Genomic DNA, 21,635 nt, shown 5'->3' with positions numbered 1-21,635 from the left:
TTAAGGCTCCAGTCTCTTTGGAGGCGTGGGTGCAAATCTCACTACTGCCATCTTTATTATACAAAGAGTAGGGCAGTTATTGATGGCAAAGTGATTCTTTTTTTCCATTAGATAGGATATTACCCAGCTGAAGTTGGTTGGTGGAAGATTCCTATAGCTACTCAACAGTTCATCATTGTTACAAGAGACTTCCCAAACATTTTAAAAATGTTAATTGCTAAGAGTAAAGATGAGCCAAAATGAAGTTGGCATGAAGTAATTAGAAGTAATATCATAACTAATATTTAATTACTGAGTGGTCTTATCATACAATTAGAGATGGAAATGTTGGTAACGTGACTCATTGGTATAAATTGATGGATTTATATTCCGCTTTCTCTATCTTTCCTATCTTTCTGGATTTTAATCTCACAGCTGTCTATCTTAGGCATTTGAATAGTACTTCAAAGTTATTTGGATACATCAGTTGCACTAAATGAAGGAAATCTGAAGACAAATATAATCATTACTTGTTAAATGTACATGGCTTCTTTTACATTTTATCTCTGCTTTTCCTGACTTTGGGTAAAGTTTTGAATGACATTCCAGATATGAGAGTTAAAATATTTTAAAGTGTACAGCAGGTTGTAGGATGACAGAGCTATTCAAGCTGCTGGAATCAAATCCCACTGCTGCCATATTTATTCTCCAAGGAGAAGATCCAGTGATATATATCAAAGTGTATTCCTAAAGTAGATAAGGTATAAAAGAAGCTAAATTTGGTTGGTGGAAGCACACCATAAGCTGTCACATGCAGTAGCTCAAAACAAGTTATCATGGTTTTAATAGTTTTCTCAAACCTTTTTTAGAACTATCTAAATTGTATTGTTGCTCTCAAAAAGTGGCTTTCAATATCTCTGCGATCTACATTATGCATCTAGCAAGCATCTCAATTTTTGAATATGTCAGTTAAAACAAACAAAAAGTAACTGAGAAAATTAAAAAATCAGTTCTCATCAATATTACCAAGTATAACATGGATGTTTTTACCTTTCATTGAATTCTTGTATTAGCGTATTGTTTATCATTTCATAGACTTTTAACATGACACTTCTTTCCAAGTGTCGCTTTAAAACAAAATTAAACATTTAATTTGCAGCAATCTTAATTAAATGAAAGATCTGTGATATAAGAACTCCATGTGCGCCAGTGGTAGCATGGCCGAGCGGTCTAAGGCGCTGGATGTAGGCTCCAGTCTCTTCGGAGGCATGGGTTCAAATCCCACTGCTGCCAATCTTATTTTCCAAAGAATTGATTTTAGATCAGATATTAACCAACTGAAAAAGGTTGGTGATAGTACCCTGCATTAGCCACCAAGTTCCCAACAGTTCATCATAGTTGCAACAGTCTTCTCAAACCTTTAAAATAATGATATCTGCTAACAATAAAGATATTCAAATTTTAATGTTGCATGAAGTAATTATGTGCCCTATCAGAACTAATATTTTATTACTTCATGCATCTCAATTTCTTTTATTATTTCAATGAAAATAAACAAAATGCAATTCTATAAAAAATCTGAATTTCTCATCGGATTTATGTTTAATAATGAACTTTCTTTTAACCTTTGCTGACATCTTTTCAATTAATACTTTAAAACAAAAAAACCCTTTAATTTTGATGTTCTAGATCTGTGAGCTAACCTAACAACATGCACATGTGGTAGCATGGCCGAGCAGTCTAAGGCGCTGGATTAAGGCTCCAGTCTCTTTGGAGGCGTGGGTGCAAATCTCACTACTGCCATCTTTATTATACAAAGAGTAGGGCAGTTATTGATGGCAAAGTGATTCTTTTTTTCCATTAGATAGGATATTACCCAGCTGAAGTTGGTTGGTGGAAGATTCCTATAGCTACTCAACAGTTCATCATTGTTACAAGAGACTTCCCAAACGTTTTAAAAATGTTAATTGCTAAGAGTAAAGATGAGCCAAAATGAAGTTGGCATGAAGTAATTAGAAGTAATATCATAACTAATATTTAATTACTGAGTGGTCTTATCATACAATTAGAGATGGAAATGTTGGCAACGTGACTCATTGGTATAAATTGATGGATTTATATTCCGCTTTCTCTATCTTTCCTATCTTTCTGGATTTTAATCTCACAGCTGTCTATCTTAGGCATTTGAATAGTACTTCAAAGTTATTTGGATACATCAGTTGCACTAAATGAAGGAAATCTGAAGACAAATATAATCATTACTTGTTAAATGTACATGGCTTCTTTTACATTTTATCTCTGCTTTTCCTGACTTTGGGTAAAGTTTTGAATGACATTCCAGATATGAGAGTTAAAATATTTTAAAGTGTACAGCAGGTTGTAGGATGACAGAGCTATTCAAGCTGCTGGAATCAAATCCCACTGCTGCCATATTTATTCTCCAAGGAGAAGATCCAGTGATATATATCAAAGTGTATTCCTAAAGTAGATAAGGTATAAAAGAAGCTAAATTTGGTTGGTGGAAGCACACCATAAGCTGTCACATGCAGTAGCTCAAAACAAGTTATCATGGTTTTAATAGTTTTCTCAAACCTTTTTTAGAACTATCTAAATTGTATTGTTGCTCTCAAAAAGTGGCTTTCAATATCTCTGCGATCTACATTATGCATCTAGCAAGCATCTCAATTTTTGAATATGTCAGTTAAAACAAACAAAAAGTAACTGAGAAAATTAAAAAATCAGTTCTCATCAATATTACCAAGTATAACATGGATGTTTTTACCTTTCATTGAATTCTTGTATTAGCGTATTGTTTATCATTTCATAGACTTTTAACATGACACTTCTTTCCAAGTGTCGCTTTAAAACAAAATTAAACATTTAATTTGCAGCAATCTTAATTAAATGAAAGATCTGTGAGATAAGAACTCCATGTGCGCCAGTGGTAGCATGGCCGAGCAGTCTAAGGCGCTGGATGTAGGCTCCAGTCTCTTCGGAGGCATGGGTTCAAATCCCACTGCTGCCAATCTTATTTTCCAAAGAATTGATTTTTGATCAGATATTAACCAACTGAAAAAGGTTGGTGATAGTACCCTGCATTAGCCACCAAGTTCCCAACAGTTCATCATAGTTGCAACAGTCTTCTCAAACCTTTAAAATAATGATATCTGCTAACAATAAAGATATTCAAATTTTAATGTTGCATGAAGTAATTATGTGCCCTATCAGAACTAATATTTTATTACTTCATGCATCTCAATTTCTTTTATTATTTCAATGAAAATAAACAAAATGCAATTCAATAAAAAATCTGAATTTCTCATCGGATTTATGTTTAATAATGAACTTTCTTTTAACCTTTGCTGACATCTTTTCAATTAATACTTTAAAAAAAAAAACCCTTTAATTTTGATGTTCTAGATCTGTGAGCTAACCTAACAACATGCACATGTGGTAGCATGGCCGAGCAGTCTAAGGCGCTGGATTAAGGCTCCAGTCTCTTTGGAGGCGTGGGTGCAAATCTCACTACTGCCATCTTTATTATACAAAGAGTAGGGCAGTTATTGATGGCAAAGTGATTCTTTTTTTCCATTAGATAGGATATTACCCAGCTGAAGTTGGTTGGTGGAAGATTCCTATAGCTACTCAACAGTTCATCATTGTTACAAGAGACTTCCCAAACATTTTAAAAATGTTAATTGCTAAGAGTAAAGATGAGCCAAAATGAAGTTGGCATGAAGTAATTAGAAGTAATATCATAACTAATATTTAATTACTGAGTGGTCTTATCATACAATTAGAGATGGAAATGTTGGTAACGTGACTCATTGGTATAAATTGATGGATTTATATTCCGCTTTCTCTATCTTTCCTATCTTTCTGGATTTTAATCTCACAGCTGTCTATCTTAGGCATTTGAATAGTACTTCAAAGTTATTTGGATACATCAGTTGCACTAAATGAAGGAAATCTGAAGACAAATATAATCATTACTTGTTAAATGTACATGGCTTCTTTTACATTTTATCTCTGCTTTTCCTGACTTTGGGTAAAGTTTTGAATGACATTCCAGATATGAGAGTTAAAATATTTTAAAGTGTACAGCAGGTTGTAGGATGACAGAGCTATTCAAGCTGCTGGAATCAAATCCCACTGCTGCCATATTTATTCTCCAAGGAGAAGATCCAGTGATATATATCAAAGTGTATTCCTAAAGTAGATAAGGTATAAAAGAAGCTAAATTTGGTTGGTGGAAGCACACCATAAGCTGTCACATGCAGTAGCTCAAAACAAGTTATCATGGTTTTAATAGTTTTCTCAAACCTTTTTTAGAACTATCTAAATTGTATTGTTGCTCTCAAAAAGTGGCTTTCAATATCTCTGCGATCTACATTATGCATCTAGCAAGCATCTCAATTTTTGAATATGTCAGTTAAAACAAACAAAAAGTAACTGAGAAAATTAAAAAATCAGTTCTCATCAATATTACCAAGTATAACATGGATGTTTTTACCTTTCATTGAATTCTTGTATTAGCGTATTGTTTATCATTTCATAGACTTTTAACATGACACTTCTTTCCAAGTGTCGCTTTAAAACAAAATTAAACATTTAATTTGCAGCAATCTTAATTAAATGAAAGATCTGTGATATAAGAACTCCATGTGCGCCAGTGGTAGCATGGCCGAGCGGTCTAAGGCGCTGGATGTAGGCTCCAGTCTCTTCGGAGGCAATCCCACTGCTGCCAATCTTATTTTCCAAAGAATTGATTTTAGATCAGATATTAACCAACTGAAAAAGGTTGGTGATAGTACCCTGCATTAGCCACCAAGTTCCCAACAGTTCATCATAGTTGCAACAGTCTTCTCAAACCTTTAAAATAATGATATCTGCTAACAATAAAGATATTCAAATTTTAATGTTGCATGAAGTAATTATGTGCCCTATCAGAACTAATATTTTATTACTTCATGCATCTCAATTTCTTTTATTATTTCAATGAAAATAAACAAAATGCAATTCTATAAAAAATCTGAATTTCTCATCGGATTTATGTTTAATAATGAACTTTCTTTTAACCTTTGCTGACATCTTTTCAATTAATACTTTAAAACAAAAAAACACTTTAATTTTGATGTTCTAGATCTGTGAGCTAACCTAACAACATGCACATGTGGTAGCATGGCCGAGCAGTCTAAGGCGCTGGATTAAGGCTCCAGTCTCTTTGGAGGCGTGGGTGCAAATCTCACTACTGCCATCTTTATTATACAAAGAGTAGGGCAGTTATTGATGGCAAAGTGATTCTTTTTTTCCATTAGATAGGATATTACCCAGCTGAAGTTGGTTGGTGGAAGATTCCTATAGCTACTCAACAGTTCATCATTGTTACAAGAGACTTCCCAAACGTTTTAAAAATGTTAATTGCTAAGAGTAAAGATGAGCCAAAATGAAGTTGGCATGAAGTAATTAGAAGTAATATCATAACTAATATTTAATTACTGAGTGGTCTTATCATACAATTAGAGATGGAAATGTTGGCAACGTGACTCATTGGTATAAATTGATGGATTTATATTCCGCTTTCTCTATCTTTCCTATCTTTCTGGATTTTAATCTCACAGCTGTCTATCTTAGGCATTTGAATAGTACTTCAAAGTTATTTGGATACATCAGTTGCACTAAATGAAGGAAATCTGAAGACAAATATAATCATTACTTGTTAAATGTACATGGCTTCTTTTACATTTTATCTCTGCTTTTCCTGACTTTGGGTAAAGTTTTGAATGACATTCCAGATATGAGAGTTAAAATATTTTAAAGTGTACAGCAGGTTGTAGGATGACAGAGCTATTCAAGCTGCTGGAATCAAATCCCACTGCTGCCATATTTATTCTCCAAGGAGAAGATCCAGTGATATATATCAAAGTGTATTCCTAAAGTAGATAAGGTAAAAAAGAAGCTAAATTTGGTTGGTGGAAGCACACCATAAGCTGTCACATGCAGTAGCTCAAAACAAGTTATCATGGTTTTAATAGTTTTCTCAAACCTTTTTTAGAACTATCTAAATTGTATTGTTGCTCTCAAAAAGTGGCTTTCAATATCTCTGCGATCTACATTATGCATCTAGCAAGCATCTCAATTTTTGAATATGTCAGTTAAAACAAACAAAAAGTAACTGAGAAAATTAAAAAATCAGTTCTCATCAATATTACCAAGTATAACATGGATGTTTTTACCTTTCATTGAATTCTTGTATTAGCGTATTGTTTATCATTTCATAGACTTTTAACATGACACTTCTTTCCAAGTGTCGCTTTAAAACAAAATTAAACATTTAATTTGCAGCAATCTTAATTAAATGAAAGATCTGTGAGATAAGAACTCCATGTGCGCCAGTGGTAGCATGGCCGAGCGTTCTAAGGTGCTGGATGTAGGCTCCAGTCTCTTCGGAGGCATGGGTTCAAATCCCACTGCTGCCAATCTTATTTTCCAAAGAATTGATTTTTGATCAGATATTAACCAACTGAAAAAGGTTGGTGATAGTACCCTGCATTAGCCACCAAGTTCCCAACAGTTCATCATAGTTGCAACAGTCTTCTCAAACCTTTAAAATAATGATATCTGCTAACAATAAAGATATTCAAATTTTAATGTTGCATGAAGTAATTATGTGCCCTATCAGAACTAATATTTTATTACTTCATGCATCTCAATTTCTTTTATTATTTCAATGAAAATAAACAAAATGCAATTCAATAAAAAATCTGAATTTCTCATCGGATTTATGTTTAATAATGAACTTTCTTTTAACCTTTGCTGACATCTTTTCAATTAATACTTTAAAAAAAAAAAACCCTTTAATTTTGATGTTCTAGATCTGTGAGCTAACCTAACAACATGCACATGTGGTAGCATGGCCGAGCAGTCTAAGGCGCTGGATTAAGGCTCCAGTCTCTTTGGAGGCGTGGGTGCAAATCTCACTACTGCCATCTTTATTATACAAAGAGTAGGGCAGTTATTGATGGCAAAGTGATTCTTTTTTTCCATTAGATAGGATATTACCCAGCTGAAGTTGGTTGGTGGAAGATTCCTATAGCTACTCAACAGTTCATCATTGTTACAAGAGACTTCCCAAACATTTTAAAAATGTTAATTGCTAAGAGTAAAGATGAGCCAAAATGAAGTTGGCATGAAGTAATTAGAAGTAATATCATAACTAATATTTAATTACTGAGTGGTCTTATCATACAATTAGAGATGGAAATGTTGGTAACGTGACTCATTGGTATAAATTGATGGATTTATATTCCGCTTTCTCTATCTTTCCTATCTTTCTGGATTTTAATCTCACAGCTGTCTATCTTAGGCATTTGAATAGTACTTCAAAGTTATTTGGATACATCAGTTGCACTAAATGAAGGAAATCTGAAGACAAATATAATCATTACTTGTTAAATGTACATGGCTTCTTTTACATTTTATCTCTGCTTTTCCTGACTTTGGGTAAAGTTTTGAATGACATTCCAGATATGAGAGTTAAAATATTTTAAAGTGTACAGCAGGTTGTAGGATGACAGAGCTATTCAAGCTGCTGGAATCAAATCCCACTGCTGCCATATTTATTCTCCAAGGAGAAGATCCAGTGATATATATCAAAGTGTATTCCTAAAGTAGATAAGGTATAAAAGAAGCTAAATTTGGTTGGTGGAAGCACACCATAAGCTGTCACATGCAGTAGCTCAAAACAAGTTATCATGGTTTTAATAGTTTTCTCAAACCTTTTTTAGAACTATCTAAATTGTATTGTTGCTCTCAAAAAGTGGCTTTCAATATCTCTGCGATCTACATTATGCATCTAGCAAGCATCTCAATTTTTGAATATGTCAGTTAAAACAAACAAAAAGTAACTGAGAAAATTAAAAAATCAGTTCTCATCAATATTACCAAGTATAACATGGATGTTTTTACCTTTCATTGAATTCTTGTATTAGCGTATTGTTTATCATTTCATAGACTTTTAACATGACACTTCTTTCCAAGTGTCGCTTTAAAACAAAATTAAACATTTAATTTGCAGCAATCTTAATTAAATGAAAGATCTGTGATATAAGAACTCCATGTGCGCCAGTGGTAGCATGGCCGAGCGGTCTAAGGCGCTGGATGTAGGCTCCAGTCTCTTCGGAGGCATGGGTTCAAATCCCACTGCTGCCAATCTTATTTTCCAAAGAATTGATTTTTGATCAGATGTTAACCAACTGAAAAAGGTTGGTGATAGTACCCTGCATTAGCCACCAAGTTCCCAACAGTTCATCATAGTTGCAACAGTCTTCTCAAACCTTTAAAATAATGATATCTGCTAACAATAAAGATATTCAAATTTTAATGTTGCATGAAGTAATTATGTGCCCTATCAGAACTAATATTTTATTACTTCATGCATCTCAATTTCTTTTATTATTTCAATGAAAATAAACAAAATGCAATTCAATAAAAAATCTGAATTTCTCATCGGATTTATGTTTAATAATGAACTTTCTTTTAACCTTTGCTGACATCTTTTCAATTAATACTTTAAAACAAATAAACCCTTTAATTTTGATGTTCTAGATCTGTGAGCTAACCTAACAACATGCACATGTGGTAGCATGGCCGAGCAGTCTAAGGCGCTGGATTAAGGCTCCAGTCTCTTTGGAGGCGTGGGTGCAAATCTCACTACTGCCATCTTTATTATACAAAGAGTAGGGCAGTTATTGATGGCAAAGTGATTCTTTTTTTCCATTAGATAGGATATTACCCAGCTGAAGTTGGTTGGTGGAAGATTCCTATAGCTACTCAACAGTTCATCATTGTTACAAGAGACTTCCCAAACGTTTTAAAAATGTTAATTGCTAAGAGTAAAGATGAGCCAAAATGAAGTTGGCATGAAGTAATTAGAAGTAATATCATAACTAATATTTAATTACTGAGTGGTCTTATCATACAATTAGAGATGGAAATGTTGGCAACGTGACTCATTGGTATAAATTGATGGATTTATATTCCGATTTCTCTATCTTTCCTATCTTTCTGGATTTTAATCTCACAGCTGTCTATCTTAGGCATTTGAATAGTACTTCAAAGTTATTTGGATACATCAGTTGCACTAAATGAAGGAAATTTGAAGACAAATATAATCATTACTTGTTAAATGTACCTGGCTTCTTTTGCATTTTATCTCAGCTTTTCCTGACTTTGGGTAAAGTTTTGAATGACATTCCAGATATGAGAGCTAAAATATTTTAAAGTGTTAAGCAGGTTGTAGGATGACAGAGCTATTCAAGCTGCTGGAATCAAATCCCACTGCTGCCATATTTATTCTCCAAGGAGAAGATCCAGTGATATATATCAAAGTGCTTTCCTAAAGTAGATAAGGTATAAAAGAAGCTAAATTTGGTTAATGGAAGCACACCATAAGCTGTCACATGCAGTAGCTCAAAACAAGTTATCATGGTTTTAATAGTTTTCTCAAACCTTTTTTAGAACTATCTAAAATGTATTGTTGCTCTTCAAAAGTGGCTTTGAATATCTCTGCGATCTACATTATGCATCTAGCAAGCATCTCAATTTTTGAATATGTCAGTTAAAACAAACAAAAAGTAACTGAGAAAATTAAAAAATCAGTTCTCATCAATATTACCAAGTAAAACATGGATGTTTTTACCTTTCATTGAAATCTTGTATTAGCGAATTGTTTTTCATTTCATAGACTTTTAACATGACACTTCTTTCCAAGTGTCGCTTTAAAACAAAATTAAACTTTTAATTTGCAGCAATCTTAATTATATGAAAGATCTGTGAGATAAGAACTCCATGTGCGCCAGTGGTAGCATGGCCGAGCGGTCTAAGGCACTGGATTTAGGCTCCAGTCTCTTCGGAGGCGTGGGTTCAAATCCCACTGCTGCCAAGCTTATTTTCCAAAGAATTGATTTTTGATCAGATATTAACCAACTGAAAAAGGTTGGTGATAGTACCCTGCATTAGCCACCAAGTTCCCAACAGTTCATCATAGTTGCAACAGTCTATTCAAACCTTTAAAATAATGATATCTGCTAACAATAAAGATATTCAAATTTTAATTTTGCATGAAGTAATTATGTGCCCTATCAGAACTAATATTTTATTACTTCATGCATCTCAATTTCTTTTGTTATTTCAATGAAAATAAACAAAATGCATTTCTATAAAAAATCTGAATTTCTCATCGGATTTATGTTTAATAATGAACTTTCTTTTAACTTTTGCTGACATCTTTTCAATTAATACTTTAAAACAAAAAAACCCTTTTATTTTGATGTTCTAGATCTGTGAGCTACCCTAACAACATGCACATGTGGTAGCATGGCCGAGCAGTCTAAGGCGCTGGATTAAGGCTCCAGTCTCTTTGGAGGCGTGGGTGCAAATCTCACTACTGCCATCTTTATTATACAAAGAGTAGGGCAGTTATTGATGGCAAAGTGATTCTTTTTTTCCATTAGATAGGATATTACCCAGCTGAAGTTGGTTGGTGGAAGATTCCTATAGCTACTCAACAGTTCATCATTGTTACAAGAGACTTCCCAAACGTTTTAAAAATGTTATCTGCTAAGAGTAAAGATGAGCCAAAATTAAGTTGGCATGAAGTAAGTAGAAGTAATATCATAACTAATATTTAATTACTGAGTGGTCTTATCATACAATTAGAGATGGAAATGTTGGCAACGTGACTCATTGGTATAAATTGATGGATTTATATTCCGATTTCTCTATCTTTCCTATCTTTCTGGATTTTAATCTCACAGCTGTCTATTTTAGGCATTTGAATAGTACTTCAAAGTTATTTGGATACATCAGTTGCACTAAATGAAGGAAATCTGAAGACAAATATAATCATTACTTGTTAAATGTACCTGGCTTCTTTTACATTTTATCTCTGCTTTTCCTGACTTTGGGTAAAGTTTTGAATGACATTCCAGATATGAGATTTAAAATATTTTAAAGTGTACAGCAGGTTGTAGGATGACAGAGCTATTCAAGCTGCTGGAATCAAATCCCACTGCTGCCATATTTATTCTCCAAGGAGAAGATCCAGTGATATATATCAAAATGTATTCCTAAAGTAGATAAGGTATAAAAGAAGCAAAATTTGTTTGGTGGAAGCACACCATAAGCTGTCACATGCAGTAGCTCAAAACAAGTTATCATGGTTTTAATAGTTTTCTCAAACCTTTTTTAGAACTATCTAAAATGTATTGTTGCTCTCAAAAAGTGGCTTTGAATATCTCTGCGATCTACATTATGCATCTAGCAAGCATCTCAATTTTTGAATATGTCAGTTAAAACAAACAAAAAGTAACTGAGAAAATTAAAAAATCAGTTGTCATCAATATTACCAAGTAAAACAAGGATGTTTTTACCTTTCATTGAATTCTTGTATTAGCGTATTGTTTATCATTTCATAGACTTTTAACATGACACTGCTTTCCAAGTGTCACTTTAAAGCAAAATTAAACATTTAATTTGCAGCTATCTTAATTATATGAAAGATCTGTGAGATAAGAACTCCATGTGTGCCAGTGGTAGCATGGCCGAGCGGTCTAAGGCGCTGGATTTAGGCTCCAGTCTCTTCGGAGGCGTGGGTTCAAATCCCACAGCTGCCAATCTTATTTTCCAAAGAATTGATTTTTGATCAGATATTAACCAACTGAAAAATGTTGGTGATAGTACCCTGCATTAGCCACCAAGTTCCCAACAGTTCATCATAGTTGCAACAGTCTTCTCAAACCTTTAAAATAATGATATCTGCTAACAATAAAGATATTCAAATTTTAATGTTGCATGAAGTAATTATGTGCCCTATCAGAACTAATATTTTACTACTTCATGCATCTCAATTTCTTTTATTATTTCAATGAAAATAAACAAAATGCAATTCTATAAAAAATCTGAATTTCTCATCGGATTTATGTTTAATAATGAACTTTCTTTTAACCTTTGCTGACATCTTTTCAATTAATACTTTAAAACAAAAAAACCCTTTAATTTTGATGTTCTAGATCTGTGAGCTAACCTAACAACATGCACATGTGGTAGCATGGCCGAGCAGTCTAAGGCGCTGGATTAAGGCTCCAGTCTCTTTGGAGGCGTGGGTGCAAATCTCACTACTGCCATCTTTATTATACAAAGAGTAGGGCAGTTATTGATGGCAAAGTGATTCTTTTTTTCCATTAGATAGGATATTACCCAGCTGAAGTTGGTTGGTGGAAGATTCCTATAGCTACTCAACAGTTCATCATTGTTACAAGAAACTTCCCAAACGTTTTAAAAATGTTAATTGCTAAGAGTAAAGATGAGCCAAAATGAAGTTGGCATGAAGTAATTAGAAGTAATATCATAACTAATATTTAATTACTGAGTGGTCTTATCATACAATTAGAGATGGAAATGTTGGCAACGTGACTCATTGGTATAAATTGATGGATTTATATTCCGCTTTCTCTATCTTTCCTATCTTTCTGGATTTTAATCTCACAGCTGTCTATCTTAGGCATTTGAATAGTACTTCAAAGTTATTTGGATACATCAGTTGCACTAAATGAAGGAAATCTGAAGACAAATATAATCATTACTTGTTAAATGTACATGGCTTCTTTTACATTTTATCTCTGCTTTTCCTGACTTTGGGTAAAGTTTTGAATGACATTCCAGATATGAGAGTTAAAATATTTTAAAGTGTACAGCAGGTTGTAGGATGACAGAGCTATTCAAGCTGCTGGAATCAAATCCCACTGCTGCCATATTTATTCTCCAAGGAGAAGATCCAGTGATATATATCAAAGTGTATTCCTAAAGTAGATAAGGTATAAAAGAAGCTAAATTTGGTTGGTGGAAGCACACCATAAGCTGTCACATGCAGTAGCTCAAAACAAGTTATCATGGTTTTAATAGTTTTCTCAAACCTTTTTTAGAACTATCTAAATTGTATTGTTGCTCTCAAAAAGTGGCTTTCAATATCTCTGCGATCTACATTATGCATCTAGCAAGCATCTCAATTTTTGAATATGTCAGTTAAAACAAACAAAAAGTAACTGAGAAAATTAAAAAATCAGTTCTCATCAATATTACCAAGTATAACATGGATGTTTTTACCTTTCATTGAATTCTTGTATTAGCGTATTGTTTATCATTTCATAGACTTTTAACATGACACTTCTTTCCAAGTGTCGCTTTAAAACAAAATTAAACATTTAATTTGCAGCAATCTTAATTAAATGAAAGATCTGTGAGATAAGAACTCCATGTGCGCCAGTGGTAGCATGGCCGAGCGGTCTAAGGCGCTGGATGTAGGCTCCAGTCTCTTCGGAGGCATGGGTTCAAATCCCACTGCTGCCAATCTTATTTTCCAAAGAATTGATTTTTGATCAGATATTAACCAACTGAAAAAGGTTGGTGATAGTACCCTGCATTAGCCACCAAGTTCCCAACAGTTCATCATAGTTGCAACAGTCTTCTCAAACCTTTAAAATAATGATATCTGCTAACAATAAAGATATTCAAATTTTAATGTTGCATGAAGTAATTATGTGCCCTATCAGAACTAATATTTTACTACTTCATGCATCTCAATTTCTTTTATTATTTCAATGAAAATAAACAAAATGCAATTCTATAAAAAATCTGAATTTCTCATCGGATTTATGTTTAATAATGAACTTTCTTTTAACCTTTGCTGACATCTTTTCAATTAATACTTTAAAACAAAAAAACCCTTTAATTTTGATGTTCTAGATCTGTGAGCTAACCTAACAACATGCACATGTGGTAGCATGGCCGAGCAGTCTAAGGCGCTGGATTAAGGCTCCAGTCTCTTTGGAGGCGTGGGTGCAAATCTCACTACTGCCATCTTTATTATACAAAGAGTAGGGCAGTTATTGATGGCAAAGTGATTCTTTTTTTCCATTAGATAGGATATTACCCAGCTGAAGTTGGTTGGTGGAAGATTCCTATAGCTACTCAACAGTTCATCATTGTTACAAGAAACTTCCCAAACGTTTTAAAAATGTTAATTGCTAAGAGTAAAGATGAGCCAAAATGAAGTTGGCATGAAGTAATTAGAAGTAATATCATAACTAATATTTAATTACTGAGTGGTCTTATCATACAATTAGAGATGGAAATGTTGGCAACGTGACTCATTGGTATAAATTGATGGATTTATATTCCGCTTTCTCTATCTTTCCTATCTTTCTGGATTTTAATCTCACAGCTGTCTATCTTAGGCATTTGAATAGTACTTCAAAGTTATTTGGATACATCAGTTGCACTAAATGAAGGAAATCTGAAGACAAATATAATCATTACTTGTTAAATGTACATGGCTTCTTTTACATTTTATCTCTGCTTTTCCTGACTTTGGGTAAAGTTTTGAATGACATTCCAGATATGAGAGTTAAAATATTTTAAAGTGTACAGCAGGTTGTAGGATGACAGAGCTATTCAAGCTGCTGGAATCAAATCCCACTGCTGCCATATTTATTCTCCAAGGAGAAGATCCAGTGATATATATCAAAGTGTATTCCTAAAGTAGATAAGGTATAAAAGAAGCTAAATTTGGTTGGTGGAAGCACACCATAAGCTGTCACATGCAGTAGCTCAAAACAAGTTATCATGGTTTTAATAGTTTTCTCAAACCTTTTTTAGAACTATCTAAATTGTATTGTTGCTCTCAAAAAGTGGCTTTCAATATCTCTGCGATCTACATTATGCATCTAGCAAGCATCTCAATTTTTGAATATGTCAGTTAAAACAAACAAAAAGTAACTGAGAAAATTAAAAAATCAGTTCTCATCAATATTACCAAGTATAACATGGATGTTTTTACCTTTCATTGAATTCTTGTATTAGCGTATTGTTTATCATTTCATAGACTTTTAACATGACACTTCTTTCCAAGTGTCGCTTTAAAACAAAATTAAACATTTAATTTGCAGCAATCTTAATTAAATGAAAGATCTGTGAGATAAGAACTCAATGTGCGCCAGTGGTAGCATGGCCGAGCGGTCTAAGGCGCTGGATGTAGGCTCCAGTCTCTTCGGAGGCATGGGTTCAAATCCCACTGCTGCCAATCTTATTTTCCAAAGAATTGATTTTTGATCAGATATTAACCAACTGAAAAAGGTTGGTGATAGTACCCTGCATTAGCCACCAAGTTCCCAACAGTTCATCATAGTTGCAACAGTCTTCTCAAACCTTTAAAATAATGATATCTGCTAACAATAAAGATATTCAAATTTTAATGTTGCATGAAGTAATTATGTGCCCTATCAGAACTAATATTTTATTACTTCATGCATCTCAATTTCTTTTATTATTTCAATGAAAATAAACAAAATGCAATTCAATAAAAAATCTGAATTTCTCATCGGATTTATGTTTAATAATGAACTTTCTTTTAACCTTTGCTGACATCTTTTCAATTAATACTTTAAAAAAAAAAACCCTTTAATTTTGATGTTCTAGATCTGTGAGCTAACCTAACAACATGCACATGTGGTAGCATGGCCGAGCAGTCTAAGGCGCTGGATTAAGGCTCCAGTCTCTTTGGAGGCGTGGGTGCAAATCTCACTACTGCCATCTTTATTATACAAAGAGTAGGGCAGTTATTGATGGCAAAGTGATTCTTTTTTTCCATTAGATAGGATATTACCCAGCTGAAGTTGGTTGGTGGAAGATTCCTATAGCTACTCAACAGTTCATCATTGTTACAAGAGACTTCCCAAACGTTTTAAAAATGTTAATTGCTAAGAGTAAAGATGAGCCAAAATGAAGTTGGCATGAAGTAATTAGAAGTAATATCATAACTAATATTTAATTACTGAGTGGTCTTATCATACAATTAGAGATGGAAATGTTGGCAACGTGACTCATTGGTATAAATTGATGGATTTATATTCCGCTTTCTCTATCTTTCCTATCTTTCTGGATTTTAATCTCACAGCTGTCTATCTTAGGCATTTGAATAGTACTTCAAAGTTATTTGGATACATCAGTTGCACTAAATGAAGGAAATCTGAAGACAAATATAATCATTACTTGTTAAATGTACATGGCTTCTTTTACATTTTTTCTCTGCTTTTCCTGACTTTGGGTAAAGTTTTGAATGACATTCCAGATATGAGAGTTAAAATATTTTAAAGTGTACAGCAGGTTGTAGGATGACAGAGCTATTCAAGCTGCTGGAATCAAATCCCACTGCTGCCATATTTATTCTCCAAGGAGAAGATCCAGTGATATATATCAAAGTGTATTCCTAAAGTAGATAAGGTATAAAAGAAGCTAAATTTGGTTGGTGGAAGCACACCATAAGCTGTCACATGCAGTAGCTCAAAACAAGTTATCATGGTTTTAATAGTTTTCTCAAACCTTTTTTAGAACTATCTAAATTGTATTGTTGCTCTCAAAAAGTGGCTTTCAATATCTCTGCGATCTACATTATGCATCTAGCAAGCATCTCAATTTTTGAATATGTCAGTTAAAACAAACAAAAATTAACTGAGAAAATTAAAAAATCAGTTCTCATCAATATTACCAAGTATAACATGGATGTTTTTACCTTTCATTGAATTCTTGTATTAGCGTATTGTTTATCATTTCATAGACTTTTAACATGACACTTCTTTCCAAGTGTCACTTTAAAGCAAAATTAAACATTTAATTTGCAGCTATCTTAATTATATGAAAGATCTGTGAGATAAGAACTCCATGTGTGCCAGTGGTAGCATGGCCGAGCGGTCTAAGGCGCTGGATTTAGGCTCCAGTCTCTTCGGAGGTGTGGGTTCAAATCCCACAGCTGCCAATCTTATTTTCCAAAGAATTGATTTTTGATCAGATATTAACCAACTGAAAAATGTTGGTGATAGTACCCTGCATTAGCCACCAAGTTCCCAACAGTTCATCATAGTTGCAACAGTCTTCTCAAACCTTTAAAATAATGATATCTGCTAACAATAAAGATATTCAAATTTTAATTTTGCATGAAGTAATTATGTGCCCTATCAGAACTAATATTTTATTACTTCATGCATCTCAATTTCTTTTGTTATTTCAATTAAAATAAACAAAATGCAATTAAAAAAAAAATCTGAATTTCACATCAGATTTATGTTTAATAATGAACTTTCTTTTAACCTTTGCTGACATCTTTTCAATTAATACTTTAAAACAAAAAAACCCTTTTATTTTGATGTTCTAGATCTGTGAGCTACCCTAACAACATGCACATGTGGTAGCATGGCCGAGCAGTCTAAGGCGCTGGATTAAGGCTCCAGTCTCTTTGGAGGTGTGGGTGCAAATCTCAGTACTGCCATCTTTATTATACAAAGAGTAGGGCAGTTATTGATGGCAAAGTGATTCTTTTTTTCCATTAGATAGGATATTACCCAACTGAAGTTGGTTGGTGGAAGATTCCTATAGCTACTCAACAGTTCATCATTGTTACAAGAGACTTCCCAAACGTTTTAAAAATGTTATCTGCTAAGAGTAAAGATGAGCCAAAATTAAGTTGGCATGAAGTAATTAGAAGTAATATCATAACTAATATTTATTTACTGAGTGGTCTTATCATACAATTAGAGATGGAAATGTTGGCAACGTGACTCATTGGTATAAATTGATGGATTTATATTCCGATTTCTCTATCTTTCCTATCTTTCTGGATTTTAATCTCACAGCTGTCTCTCTTAGGCATTTGAATAGTACTTCAAAGTTATTTGGATACATCAGTTGCACTAAATGAAGGAAATCTGAAGACAAATATAATCATTACTTGTTAAATGTACCTGGCTTCTTTTACATTTTATCTCAGCTTTTCCTGACTTTGGTTAAAGTTTTGAATGACTTTCCAGATATGAGAGTTAAAATATTTTAAAGTGTACAGCAGGTTGTAGGATGACAGAGCTATTCAAGCTGCTGGAATCAAATCCCACTGCTGCCATATTTATTCTCCAAGGAGAAGATCCAGTGATATATATCAAAGTGTATTCCTAAAGTAGATAAGGTATAAAAGAAGCTAAATTTGGTTGGTGGAAGCACACCATAAGCTGTCACATGCAGTAGCTCAAAACAAGTTATCATGGTTTTAATAGTTTTCTCAAACCTTTTTTAGAACTATCTAAAATGTATTGTTGCTCTCAAAAAGTGGCTTTGAATATCTCTGCGATCTACATTATGCATCTAGCAAGCATCTCAATTTTTGAATATGTCAGTTAAAACAAACAAAAATTAACTGAGAAAATTAAAAAATCAGTTCTCATCAATATTACCAAGTAAAACATGGATGTTTTTACCCTTCATTGAAATCTTGTATTAGCGAATTGTTTATCATTTCATAGACTTTTAACATGACACTTCTTTCCAAGTGTCGCTTTAAAACAAAATTAAACATTTAATTTGAAGCAATCTTAATTATATGAAAGATCTGTGAGATAAGAACTCCATGTGTGCCAGTGGTAGCATGGCCGAGCGGTTTAAGGTGCTGGATTTAGGCTCCAGTTTCTTCGGAGGCGTGGGTTCAAATCCCACTGCTGCCAATCTTATTTTCCAAAGAATTGATTTTTGATCAGATATTAACCAACTGAAAAAGGTTGGTGATAGCCACCAAGTTCCCAACAGTTCATCATAGTTGCAACAGTTTATTCAAACCTTTAAAATAATGATATCTGCTAACAATAAAGATATTCAAATTTTAATTTTGCATGAAGTAATTATGTGCCCTATCAGAACTAATATTTTATTACTTCATGCATCTCAATTTCTTTTGTTATTTCAATGAAAATAAACAAAATGCAATTCTATAAAAAATCTGAATTTCTCATCGGATTTATGTTTAATAATGAACTTTCTTTTAACTTTTGCTGACATCTTTTCAATTAATACTTTAAAACAAAAAAACCCTTTTATTTTGATGTTCTAGATCTGTGAGCTACCCTAACAACATGCACATGTGGTAGCATGGCCGAGCAGTCTAAGGCGCTGGATTAAGGCTCCAGTCTCTTTGGAGGTGTGGGTGCAAATCTCAGTACTGCCATCTTTATTATACAAAGAGTAGGGCAGTTATTGATGGCAAAGTGATTCTTTTTTTCCATTAGATAGGATATTACCCAACTGAAGTTGGTTGGTGGAAGATTCCTATAGCTACTCAACAGTTCATCATTGTTACAAGAGACTTCCCAAACGTTTTAAAAATGTTATCTGCTAAGAGTAAAGATGAGCCAAAATTAAGTTGGCATGAAGTAATTAGAAGTAATATCATAACTAATATTTATTTACTGAGTGGTCTTATCATACAATTAGAGATGGAAATGTTGGCAACGTGACTCATTGGTATAAATTGATGGATTTATATTCCGATTTCTCTATCTTTCCTATCTTTCTGGATTTTAATCTCACAGCTGTCTATCTTAGGCATTTGCATAGTACTTCAAAGTTATTTGGATACATCAGTTGCACTAAATGAAGGAAATCTGAAGACAAATATAATCATTACTTGTTAAATGAACCTGGCTTCTTTTACATTTTATCTCAGCTTTTCCTGACTTTGGGTAAAGTTTTGAATGACATTCCAGATATGAGAGTTAAAATATTTTAAAGTGTACAGCAGGTTGTAGGATGACAGAGCTATTCAAGCTGCTGGAATCAAATCCCACTGCTGCCATATTTATTCTCCAAGGAGAAGATCCAGTGATATATATCAAAGTGTATTCCTAAAGTAGATAAGGTATAAAAGAAGCTAAATTTGGTTGGTGGAAGCACACCATAAGCTGTCACATGCAGTAACTCAAAACAAGTTATCATGGTTTTAATAGTTTTCTCAAACCTTTTTTAGAACTATCTAAAATGTATTGTTGCTCTCAAAAAGTGGCTTTGAATATCTCTGCGATCTACATTATGCATCTAGCAAGCATCTCAATTTTTGAATATGTCAGTTAAAACAAACAAAAATTAACTGAGAAAATTAAAAAATCAGTTCTCATCAATATTACCAAGTAAAACATGGATGTTTTTACCTTTCATTGAAATCTTGTATTAGCGAATTGTTTATCATTTCATAGACTTTTAACATGACACTTCTTTCCAAGTGTCGCTTTAAAACAAAATTAAACATTTAATTTGAAGCAATCTTAATTATATGAAAGATCTGTGAGATAAGAACTACATGTGTGCCAGTGGTAGCATGGCCGAGCGGTTTAAGGCACTGGATTTAGGCTCCAGTCTCTTCGGAGGCGTGGGTTCAAATCCCACTGCTGCCAATCTTATTTTCCAAAGAATTGATTTTTGATCAGATATTAACCAACTGAAAAAGGTTGGTGATAGTACCCTGCATTAGCCACCAAGTTCCCAACAGTTCATCATAGTTGCAACAGTCTATTCAAACCTTTAAAATAATGATATCTGCTAACAATAAAGATATTCAAATTTTAATTTTGCATGAAGTAATTATGTGCCCTATCAGAACTAATATTTTATTACTTCATGCATCTCAATTTCTTTTGTTATTTCAATGAAAATAAACAAAATGCAATTCTATAAAAAATCTGAATTTCTCATCGGATTTATGTTTAATAATGAACTTTCTTTTAACTTTTGCTGACATCTTTTCAATTAATACTTTAAAACAAAAAAACCCTTTTATTTTGATGTTCTAGATCTGTGAGCTACCCTAACAACATGCACATGTGGTAGCATGGCCGAGCAGTCTAAGGCGCTGGATTAAGGCTCCAGTCTCTTTGGAGGTGTGGGTGCAAATCTCAGTACTGCCATCTTTATTATACAAAGAGTAGGGCAGTTATTGATGGCAAAGTGATTCTTTTTTTCCATTAGATAGGATATTACCCAACTGAAGTTGGTTGGTGGAAGATTCCTATAGCTACTCAACAGTTCATCATTGTTACAAGAGACTTCCCAAACGTTTTAAAAATGTTATCTGCTAAGAGTAAAGATGAGCCAAAATTAAGTTGGCATGAAGTAATTAGAAGTAATATCATAACTAATATTTATTTACTGAGTGGTCTTATCATACAATTAGAGATGGAAATGTTGGCAACGTGACTCATTGGTATAAATTGATGGATTTATATTCCGATTTCTCTATCTTTCCTATCTTTCTGGATTTTAATCTCACAGCTGTCTATCTTAGGCATTTGAATAGTACTTCAAAGTTATTTGGATACATCAGTTGCACTAAATGAAGGAAATCTGAAGACAAATATAATCATTACTTGCTAAATGTACCTGGCTTCTTTTACATTTTATCTCAGCTTTTCCTGACTTTGGGTAAAGTTTTGAATGACATTCCAGATATGAGAGTTAAAATATTTTAAAGTGTACAGCAGGTTGTAGGATGACAGAGCTATTCAAGCTGCTGGAATCAAATCCCACTGCTGCCATATTTATTCTCCAAGGAGAAGATCCAGTGATATATATCAAAGTGTATTCCTAAAGTAGATAAGGTATAAAAGAAGCTAAATTTGGTTGGTGGAAGCACACCATAAGCTGTCACATGCAGTAACTCAAAACAAGTTATCATGGTTTTAATAGTTTTCTCAAACCTTTTTTAGAACTATCTAAATTGTATTGTTGCTCTC

The 21,635-nt window shown here is 33.3% G+C and overlaps 9 non-coding genes across 9 annotated transcripts; all 9 read left to right on the top strand.

Annotated features, from left to right (window-relative positions):
* Nucleotides 1-1,190: 1,190 nt before the first annotated feature.
* On the top strand, nucleotides 1,191-1,272 carry TRNAL-UAG (transfer RNA leucine (anticodon UAG)). Its single transcript has one exon. It is a non-coding gene; the product is annotated as a tRNA-Leu (tRNA).
* Nucleotides 1,273-8,108: 6,836 nt separating this feature from the next.
* TRNAL-UAG (transfer RNA leucine (anticodon UAG)) lies at nucleotides 8,109-8,190 on the top strand. The gene has a single exon. It is a non-coding gene; the product is annotated as a tRNA-Leu (tRNA).
* Nucleotides 8,191-9,840: 1,650 nt separating this feature from the next.
* Nucleotides 9,841-9,922, top strand: TRNAL-UAG (transfer RNA leucine (anticodon UAG)). Its single transcript has one exon. It is a non-coding gene; the product is annotated as a tRNA-Leu (tRNA).
* A 1,650-nt stretch (nucleotides 9,923-11,572) lies between these two features.
* On the top strand, nucleotides 11,573-11,654 carry TRNAL-UAG (transfer RNA leucine (anticodon UAG)). The gene has a single exon. It is a non-coding gene; the product is annotated as a tRNA-Leu (tRNA).
* A 1,650-nt stretch (nucleotides 11,655-13,304) lies between these two features.
* On the top strand, nucleotides 13,305-13,386 carry TRNAL-UAG (transfer RNA leucine (anticodon UAG)). The gene has a single exon. It is a non-coding gene; the product is annotated as a tRNA-Leu (tRNA).
* Nucleotides 13,387-15,036: 1,650 nt separating this feature from the next.
* TRNAL-UAG (transfer RNA leucine (anticodon UAG)) lies at nucleotides 15,037-15,118 on the top strand. The gene has a single exon. It is a non-coding gene; the product is annotated as a tRNA-Leu (tRNA).
* Nucleotides 15,119-16,767: 1,649 nt separating this feature from the next.
* On the top strand, nucleotides 16,768-16,849 carry TRNAL-UAG (transfer RNA leucine (anticodon UAG)). The gene has a single exon. It is a non-coding gene; the product is annotated as a tRNA-Leu (tRNA).
* A 1,650-nt stretch (nucleotides 16,850-18,499) lies between these two features.
* On the top strand, nucleotides 18,500-18,581 carry TRNAL-UAG (transfer RNA leucine (anticodon UAG)). Its single transcript has one exon. It is a non-coding gene; the product is annotated as a tRNA-Leu (tRNA).
* A 1,637-nt stretch (nucleotides 18,582-20,218) lies between these two features.
* Nucleotides 20,219-20,300, top strand: TRNAL-UAG (transfer RNA leucine (anticodon UAG)). The gene has a single exon. It is a non-coding gene; the product is annotated as a tRNA-Leu (tRNA).
* The last annotated feature ends 1,335 nt before the right edge of the window (nucleotides 20,301-21,635 follow it).

The sequence above is a fragment of the Taudactylus pleione genome, unplaced genomic scaffold (assembly GCF_031769625.1).
Source record: "Taudactylus pleione unplaced genomic scaffold, aTauple2 ptg000016l, whole genome shotgun sequence".
In the NCBI taxonomy this organism is placed as follows: Eukaryota; Metazoa; Chordata; class Amphibia; order Anura; family Myobatrachidae; genus Taudactylus; species Taudactylus pleione.
The sequence above is the reverse complement of the archived record's forward strand: the minus strand, read 5'-3'. Positions and strand labels throughout refer to the sequence as shown.